At 36.0% G+C, this 10,819-nt stretch overlaps 1 pseudogene; it reads right to left on the reverse strand.

Annotated features, from left to right (window-relative positions):
* On the reverse strand, positions 1 to 7,758 carry LOC148947661 (nitric oxide synthase 1-like; annotated as a pseudogene).
* Positions 7,759 to 10,819: the final 3,061 nt, after the last annotated feature.

Here is a 10,819-nt window from a genome sequence, read left to right on the forward strand (position 1 = left end):
TCATGCATATTCAATTATAGCTATATTCCACACACGAAAGTAGCATCTTCCAATGTAACGGGGTGTAGACAACGACATTACCGATCGAAGAATCCCGCCATTTTTGGCGTATTGCAGGTGGGTACACATGGCTTCAAATATTCCCTGCGCTGTACCAACACGACGACTATCAAATACCTGTAGCTTTTTCCACTGGATACGTCCAGGACAACGCGGAGCATTCCTCCAGGCAACTATAGCACCATATTTGTATTCTTCGGTTTTCATTTTGTAACCATCTGATTCTTCGATCTCTGCTTTAATTTCGCTCTAACGGTTTAGATGCTCAGCAGACCCAAATTTTTAAATTTAATCATAAAACTCGCATTTATATCTTCGGGCATCGTCCAAATCATAATTTCAATGCCTAAGGGGTTTTTATTAAGGAAGGTTGCTAGTATGAGGTCCGGGCAAAAAGGGTTGATTGAACTTAGAAGCCTATATCGTTACTTGTCGAATGCAGTGTATCATAGAGGACTTCACCTGTGGACCAAATTTTAAGCTTTATTCCTTCATTACTAGAGTGCAGCTTCAAATTCTATGTCATTCCCCCTCTGATAGTTCCTTATCTGCCTAAGAGAAGTTTGAAAATCGCTCAGACCTGTTTTGCTTTTTAGCTCCTTGGGAAGGTTATTCGAAACAGCCTGGTTAGAAACGGTAACGAGAACACAAGCCTGATTGAATCATAGACACCCACTTTTCCCAATTCGTCGACTCTCCCAATGTCATCGAATATAGGCTTCCAAAATATAAAAAAACTTTCACTAATATAGATGAACTAGTGAGACATCTAGTAACCTTAAAACCATTTGAGGGATGAAATGCTTCTATTTCCACAGCCTTACAACAGCATATGAAAATTCAGCTTGGAGTTTAAATTCAAAACACTCATTCACTTGGACACAAGACAATTTTGACACAATCATATCTCTGGAGATATCCACTTTTTAGTCCAGTGCAATGGATTCAAGAGTGAAAATTAACACTGTTTCATATGGACTAAATTTAATCTCTAAATGAATGAAAAAGAGTTGATTCTATGAAATGAATTCTTGCTTCCAGCAACACAAGTAAAACTGTCTTAGGCACAGCTACCATTAAATTCTACATGTCGGTGCAAAAACTAGGCAACGCCATCTCTGAATAATCACCCATCCGTGCCCCGTGATCCAATATCTTTTAGATACAGGCATTCAAATCATTTGGATGCCCTTGAATATCAAAAAGCCAAACTAAACGCCACATGGGGCTTCACATTTTACATTCATGTAATCTGATTCTACATCTCTATCGTCAACACACTGTGGCCTCGACTCTAAAAAATCCATAGTTTTCATTCTAAGATTGAGAAAGAATTTGTAATATGCTTGGTTTCCTCTCAATATAAAAACACTCACCCCTTTGTCTAAATTCTAGATTCTCCTGCAGAATCTGATTTTTTTACCTTCCTCGGCAGTTTTGGAACTTGTTATTAACACCGTTCAGAGATGCAAATGGCTCATTCACGAGTCGGGGTTTATATTTTGATAAGTCAGTTTAGCTGTATATAAAGCTATATCTATTTGAAAAGGTTCGAGGTCGCTTCGAGGTTCACTTGCGCGATTCCTTTGTCTGCAAATCAGTTGCAGATCAGATTGGGGTTAGAGAGGCACCTGGGGTCATGTTGGACGTCACTTTACTTCCAACTCGGTTTAGACCCTCTATAACTTGAAATTTCATACCAAATGAGCCCTTCCCTAATATTTCCATTTCCATCAATTGTATACAATGACCACTAGTAGGCCAATAGTATCATCACAAAGTTTGTAATCAGCAGCAGACTTTTGAAGCGTGGGTTTGAGTCCCTCCGCTGCCACCAGCTGCGGTAAAGTGATTTTAAGGTATTAATGTGAAGTTGTAGTTGTAGTCTTTATTTGCTCCCTTTATAAGGGGGACACTTGTGGTCCAACGATAATCAAACTTTGGTAGCTTGCCTTAGGCTATGACCTGACTAATGAGGTAGAAGATATTCCACTGAGACTGGTGGTCACAGGGAGACAACAAGTATAAAAAAATCTGTAATAAGATATAATACAATAAGAAGCTTAGGCACTTGTGATAATCTGACAATATTCCAAAGTATTTCTAATAAGATAACAAACGGGCAGAGGTTCACCCTGCAAGTCAAAGAGTATGTTTTCAGTCTCAAAAGTCTGAATATATATATATATATATATATATATATATATATATATATATATATATATATATATATATATATATATATGAAAAACTAATCAGATCTATTGGGTTCATTGACGTACTTAGCCAGAAAATTGGTTATTGAGCAAATTCCTTTTAAGCTTACACATTCCAGGATGTGTATTTTTATCTTAATAAAAAGTGGTATTTTGAAACTTTGTACGTATTTACGTCTTAATGTTTTTTTCTAAATTGCAAGTTTGACTTAATTAGAAAGAGTCACCACACTACAATTATTGGCAGTAAAAGTGTAAAAAAGTTACCACCCGCCTTAAGAAGACGCTTTCTTTTAAAATATATTCCTTTGTTTTTGCAATGCAAGTACAATGGAGCGATGTTGCTTTGTCTGATGTCTAACACCTTCTGGCAACTGTACACTGCCCACGGTGAAATTTAAACAAAGTTCAAATATTAGATTAATAAATTCTTTTTCAATGCCATGTTTGAGTATGGCTTTTCTGAGTGGTGGTTTTGAAGTGTTTAGAACGGAAAATAAGTGTATGTTCATGTAGTTTCTTCAGTGTCATGATGGCAACTAATAGCCTTTTTTACTGTTCACCGGAAGATATACTGTAATTTCATTGTCAAAAATATCTGTGACTACCCGCAAATCCTCGGGTGTATTCTGATTAAGATCCAACAGAATGTAACCATATGATTTAATTGTTGCCTGACTCTATACTGAAAGTAGAAATTTTGGAGCACCAGGATACATTTGTTTTTTGAGAGTTATTAGAGAACTCGAATCACGAACAACTCTGTAGATAATAAGGTAGGCACATGTCAAAGCAAGTGTTCTCATACACTTGTTCTGATGAAACAGATTGTGTAGAACTAAGGCTATGGAAATCTGTTCATGATGTTAGCGAACAGTAAACAATTGTATCATTTCCTGACACCATTGTTCAATGGATTCAGCTAAACAATCAATAATGAGCCAAGAGTTTGGCTTAATACTATTGAAAACCTCAAGTCCTCGTATGAATTGTATTGGCATAGATGCAACATCAGCAATAGCTTTTATTTGGTCATATGACTCTCGCCAAACATTATCACAATAGAAGATTTTTTTCGGCTTTTCCATAAGCATTTTATGACAATTTTTAATTATTATAGTTAAAAATGTCGACAAACTGAAAACTAGAAAGCCAATTAAATAGAAATTTTTATTAGAAAAGGACCTGCAAATTACAAATTGAAAAGCTCTTAATAAACATGCTTATAAGAAAAATAGAGAGAAAGAGAGAAAAACATACAAGAAAGTGGGGAGAGAGAGATGGGGAAAAAGAGTACTAATTTTTTTTCATTTAGTTTAATTTTTATGTTTTTTTTTGTTTTGTTTTTTCAATAATTTGAAGAACACACAGTCTAGCTAAAAAAGAAATATTGGGTGTTATACCAAAATAAAAGAGTTATATACTAATGTTATAGGCTATGGTTTTAAAAAAAGGGGGTTTTGGGGTCATAAGTTTGTAATATACTTGAAATCTGAAGAGGAAGGTCCACATACATTTTTTTGGAAAGACCAGGAGGGAGTCTAGTTTCAATATGAGGAACAATAGCACTCATGAAGTCCTGTTCCCATTTTAGAATCTCCAAGAACTTCGACAAATTTGGGTGGTGGCAGGTAATGGAACCTTGGATCTGAGACTGCCAGCCTTCCACTGAATTCTTAGTTCGTGGTAGGCCTTGGTTGTATCGATCGTTTGTATTCCAAAGTTAAGGAGAAAATGGGGGTGACACTTTAGCCCCTTCTTACATGACTTATATAGGTTTCCTCAAAGTAGTCTGTCAATCTCACAAAATCAGTACTGAGCTCTTCCTGAAGATCTTCGAAAACTGACTCGACATTATTAATTGGGACAAATGCCAAAGCTCGTATCCAGACCTGCAGAGAAAAGTCAGGGTTGCTTCTGTATCATTCTTGGAGCCCAAATGCCTGAACTTTTCAATATAAATTCTCACACAAGTGGAAAAAAAGAGCCTTTTATTTCGGCTGCTGGAAACATCAACTTCAATGTGGCTATTGATGCAGTTTCGAATTCTAACATTACTGATTTAGGGAAAACGTTGGGGTCCCTGATCCAAATCTCTTCTAGGACCCGAATGAACGTGGCCTTGGACTTATTGGTGAGAAAGGTGTAAAGGCAAGGGCCAGTGTTATTTTGAACAAGAGCATGGATTGTGTAGAGCTGATAAAACAAGAGAGGGGAAATCTTTAACGTACCATCTACAAACCAATTATCATACCTACGGAGTATTTCCAAGTTTCTTCGGGTTCCAAAAATTAGCAATAAATGAGAATCTCCTACACTCTCAATTTTAGAATTTCAGAAATATATAACTGTTTTATAACTCAATAATAGTTTTTAGCTTTACAATTTGTAGAATCCTTTCAAGTTTCCTATATCCTTCCCACGCTCTAAGTGATGGCATGGTTAATATGTAGCCAAATATCAGACCATCGCCAACATTTTAGACGTACGTAGGCCTAATCTTGTAAAAACAACACTTGCTACAACTCTTTTTGTGTTGTTTTTTTCCGATTGATCTTATTGGTTTGTATAAAAATATATCAAATAGACCGTTTTCTTTCGATTCAGACTAATTAAAAAAAAATTTCCCAAAAAATAAATAAATTTGAAGAAATGTAAAAACAGAACATGAGCAGAGGTAAATACATATTACATGGTAATTCAAACTTAAAACAAACATAAATTACCATAATATTACCATAAACTGCGCCCCTAAACGATCTAAAGGTTGAATCGTGATTTGCGCTTTAGTAAAACAACTCATATTTAAAGTTTTTAACGGAATTCAAAAGCTTCAGTATATTTTTAAATGACCAAAATGATTAAAGGGTAACTAGTTCCCCTCCCAGACCTCTCTTTTCCCCGAAGGTGTCCAGTCAAAATTTTGATATATTTTTTTGAGTTTAAATAGTCGAAAGGTCCTGTAAGTTATGTAATTTGCCCATAGTTCATATAGGCTATAGTATTTGTTATTGGGAGATATACATGTTTTTTGGACGGGGGGGGGGCATTTTTCGTGGGGAAAAAAGTTCTCAGGGGAATAAAAATGTATTTATTGGCACGATTTGACTAAGGGTTAGAAATAATAAAAAAATGTTTCTTGACTTAAAAGCAAGGAGCAGCATTAAAAAAGGAGCAGCTTAAAACAAGCAGAAATTATTCTGCATGTAAGGGGGACTGCTCCCTTACTCAATCCTCCTTTTTAAGTTTTACTTTTTGTCACCATTCTTTTAGAGAGATTGTTCAACCAAACGACCGTTGAATTTTAATAAATGTGTTTATAGAGAATATTAAGATTTAAGCATAAAGACCGAAGGTTGCGGATGGGGCAGACTCCCCCATGTCGCCTGGTTTTGCTAAAATTACCATTTTCTATGCCAAAATAGTCCCGGGAAGATGTTCTTTTTCTCTCTATATATATATATCCAAATTTAAGGAAAAAAGATCATCTTAAAAAAAAACATGTGTGACATAAAAACTACGTTAAAAATAAGGTAAAATTATCTAAAGGAATAAATAATCTTGATATTCAGAAAACGGAAAATTTCCAAGGTGTAATCCTGTAAATTTTGTTGAAGTTGAAAAGAATATTTTTTTTTATAAGCATTTCAGCATCGAAATTTTGAATTCTTATGAAACCTATGAGCTCCTCCAGAACGATTTTGGAGCCTTAATTCGACTTACCTTGTCCCTTTAAGTATACTGACCTCATCTTTCAGGCGTTGAATTTCTAGAGATTGAGCTGTAATTCTTTCTTGATCCTGTTGTTTTTCCCGCAAAAGATCTAAAACTTGTTTCTCTAAAATTAATTTCTCAGCTTTTTTTTGTCCCTTAATTTTTTTTTGCAGCCTTTCGATTTTGACTCAACTTTTTCGTGTCTTCTTTGCCCATTTTGCTGTTTTTCTTCTTCTGTTTGCCATCTGCTACATTGTTTTCTACTATTACTGTCCTGCCAAATTCGTATTCAAAGCTAACTGAGTCTTGGTTTTGCCATGTATCTTATATCTCTTAACTGTTCTTGGATATTCATTAAACACGCTTAATTCAGTGAATTCCTTGTAACAAGTTTGACCGCTGATTTGAGGTGAAATTTCATTTAAAAATGCATCAACATCAGAAGGCATTTCTAAGGCAAAACTTGAATCCATGTTAAAATCTATTCTTGGATATTCATCAAACACGCTTAATTCAGTGAAATCCATGTAATAAGTTTGACCACTGATTTGTGGTGAAATTTTATTTAAAAATGTATCAACATCAGAAGGTTTTTACAAGTCAAAACTTGGATCAATGTTAAAATCTATAAAATCTTATTCGTAAGTTAGTTTCACAACTAGAAAGTTTTGACAAATTCATTTCGTTACATTTATGCATGAACCGCATAGAGATAAGCCGATAAGGTGACTGCATTCCTGACTTGCCTTCAAGCTCCAGCCACGAGCTCCTCTTGCGCAATATTCTATGACAGATTATAAATTGTCAGTTCCCTTTTGAGGAAATGGATGGGAATAGTTAATTTATTTCATGAAAAATACTTTTGAATTAGATCTTTATGTGGCAGAGACGAGAAAATTTTCGGCCAATTCAGCTCCTAGCATAGTTGTTACTTAGACAATCTGCGAAGTAATATTTAAGAATAATCGAAATTTGGCTAAAATTTTTCATAGCACGTACATTCACATATCTTAATAGGGATGACAATCGAATAAAATGATGGGGGGAGGTGCAAAGGTTTAATTTTTTACTTTTCCTTATGAAGATACACCGAAAATAGTATTTATCAAAATCTAGGCTGGAGGTAAGGCACTTTTGTTTTATTAATTTGTTACTAAAAAAAACAAAAACGGTGTTTTCAAAATCTAGTGGGTCATCCCCACCCCCACCTTATTGACACCAAAGTCTTTGTCTTGTCCTCTCCTTTGAAGATGTCTTATAAATATCAGGTATCAGGTCAGGCGTATCAACAAATGAAACTTGATTAATCCCCTTACATATTCCAGTATAAGCATTAAAGTCCCCCACCACCAAAAAATAATCCTTATTAAAACGTGATTGCAATTGCCCAAGCTCCTCCTCTAATAAATCCCATGTCACTACTACTAAATACGAACTATTCTGGGGGGCAATATACACGGCACCTAAAATCAAACTTACCACTAACAAGATGAATCCGAACCCATATAGTATTCTCCGATACACTAGAAATTCAAGAATCTTTACGGAAACGACCTTGCCTAATTAACAACAAAATACATCCATAATATCTCATATTCTTTGCTGGTTTACGCGCCACATTTTCTACCCAGTATCCTTCAAAATAAGGCACTGTATCGTCACTATGCCACGACTCCACAAGAGCAATAATATCAACACCACCTAGGTCCTTCAGTACTTGTTCAACCTTATTTCTCACACCCTGGACATTCCATGTGATTACTCGCATAGGGTAAACATGGCCACCCTGTCCCTATTCATCACTTAGAACAAGCTGGTCATGTGTCGGCAGGACAAAGGGCGTTTCTGGATCATCAGGTAAGTATAAAAGTCTATAATAATCTTTTGATGACGCAGCTCTGGTGCTCCTCGACTGACCTCTGTAGTTAGCTCTTCCGCCACCAGATCTAAAGTCCTTTCTTGCAACATTACGGGCATTAGTACGATTTTGATCATCCGGGCGTATGACCTCCCAGGCTTTTCGCTTTTCAGCATTTTTCGCAACTATTTCAGAATTCCGGACAGGACGTGGAGCACCCTTCGAGAAATGCTGTTTCGGATCAAGTATATTAAATTCGATCACCGTCTCGGTATCACTATTGGCTTGACTATCACTCTCAGAGATATCAGACACCACTCTGCCAACGACGGAAATATCCATTTTTTCAATAGCCGGTTCTTTAGCTAGTTCGACTTCTCTTGTTTCTGCTGACCCGCTTCAAGGAGGCCCCTGTTTATTCACTTCACTGGAGCTGGTGGTAACTTCCTTGACACATTCCGAAGGAAAGTCAGAAACAAACACTCTGCAGTCGATGCATAACTTTTCACCCCTAAGCCTAGCTTGGTGGTGTTTCGACAAAGCGTACTCTAAGACAAGTTTAAGGTTTTTACGGGCTTCCCTTTGCCTGGCACTATAATCAGGGGCAGCCGAGAACCCATTCCTCTTCAAAAGGGGATTAGACGTAAGAATTATCCCGCCAAATTTAACAGAGTCCATCTTTAGTAAGACTGGTCCCGCACGCATTCTGAACACGTCTTTGACGTCACAACGGTCCACATTTAAATCCGGTATACACTTATTAAGAACCATAGTTATTTCTAGCTTCAGCGTATAAATAACAGGATTAATAGGTTCGAAGTTATATATGACAACATTACATCTTCTCAGTTCTTCATTAAATGTACCAGCCTACATGGTAGCTGCTTATAATTTCTTACAGAGTGTCTCAGTTTCTCCTTTCATACCTTCACAAGTTGGGGTATTGTCAGATTGTTTTCATTTTAAACAATAAAAATGGCTTTCAACTGATGTAACTTTCACAAAAACTATCCGAAGAGTCTTTTCAGTAGCCTACATTAATTATGGTAACTGATCTAGATTCAAGTTAAATTCCTGTATAAACTGAGCACTGGCTGTACCCTCACGCATTGCCTCAGTTAAAGCTATAGTCGCTCCGTTTGAGTTATTCATTTTTCAAAAATTTCAGTCCTCTCACACACTGCTTACGTATTCCTGCTTCAGTGATCCAAATCACGATCAATAATCATATATAAATAACAGTCCAGAGTCATTATCACAAGAGTTTAAATACTATTTCGTATTTCACTTGCAAGCAACGCTGAATGAAAACAGATTTTCATTCAGCGAAAGAATTTATAATTATTTCCGAAATGTCACATTAAATACCAATTGCATAGTTAAGAATCTGGTTTCAAGGTTATCCGTATGAAAAAATATATAGATAAAAATCCTCTATTACAGATTTAAATTTCAAGACATATACACACTGCTTACGTATCCCTGCTTCAGTAATCCAAATCACGATCAATAATCATATATAAGTAACAGTCCAGAGACATTATCACAAGAGTCTAAATTCTGTTTCGTATTTTACTTGCAAGCAATGATCCCCGAGGCGATCTTAATCAGACGAGCGCTGAATGAAAACTATGACTGGCAGTACTAAACACAGGGGCTGGTGTTTAACATACGAACATTTTTAGGGAAACATACTAAGATTAACAAGGAAGTGACCCCAATTGACATTATAGCGTTAAAAAAAAAAAAAAAAAAAAAAAAAAAAAAAACTTAAAGATAAAAACGTATGCCTAGTGGACCCGTCCTCGTTCGCAAGGGGCGGAATTCACATAAATTTTTTAAGTACTTTACTCATAGGACACTATGATCATTTTGTTTTATTTTCAAAGACAGCACATATTGCAAAGGTTAGTTACTCATGGCATCTATGACAGGAGTGTTGCATCTTCTACGTTTAAGACAGAATACGTTTGCACATGTGGTTATGTTCAGAAAATTAAATATTGTAGACTGGCATTTACGACAAAATGGGTTATTCGAAGCCTTAGGGTATATTCGATTGGAAAGTTCACAGATTTAGCCTGAAAGATCGAACATGATTAAAAACGATAGGTTCACACAAAACCATAGTTTTAAAACATCTGATTTTATTAATAACATTGTTTTTTTTTTAATAAAGTTGGGTTTGATCCAAGTCCTTATTGGGTACATTTTTGCATATTTTTTTTTAATTTTGTGTGTTTTCTTAAGAAAATGATTACGAAAATTATACAATTTTCCTAGATTTGCAGATACATCACCGGCATTACCAGTTAATTTTCTTTCCTTGTTTTGTGGCATTGGATACTGCTCCATTTGTGGCAATAAGGATTGTGGCAATAAAGACTGTGGCACCTGTGGAAATAATGATCGACCGCGCTAAATGTAATGTTAAGGGGATTTACCCTGTATACCGATCGCGCCAACTGCGCTGTTAAGGATTAAAGCTGTGAACTTGTACCTTATCAGTTCTCTGATCGCACCACTTGTAACGCTAAAGATTGTGCCATCAAGGATTGGGCCACAGCAATGGGGAGTAATGTAAATGGGTGACCGCGCCACTCACTAAACGTGAGAAAATAAAATGCGTAACTATAGTAGGGTGGAAATTCTCCAACTAGCAATCCAGAACTGTAATCTCGCTTCCTCGAGTTATCTCCTTGTCAATTACTTCTAATGTTATGTAGAAATCAGATTCCTTAGGGAACGCTACCGATGGAGACCTACGAACTAGTTACCTGCTGTGCGATTGGATACAGACATATAAATAAAACAAACAAATAGAAAAGCAATAGTTTTATTGAGACTTACATTTAGGTGTACAACAGTGCTTCACTTCAACTGAAAAAAAAACAGAGGCAGAGATAATAATGACCAAATCTCTATAATGACTGCATAATGATAATTCTGACAAATGAATGCCCAATAATAG

The sequence above is a fragment of the Artemia sp. Qi Xiang Cuo genome, chromosome 10, assembly GCF_049724085.1.
Source record: "Artemia sp. Qi Xiang Cuo chromosome 10, ASM4972408v1, whole genome shotgun sequence".
NCBI lineage: Eukaryota > Metazoa > Arthropoda > Branchiopoda > Anostraca > Artemiidae > Artemia > Artemia sp. Qi Xiang Cuo.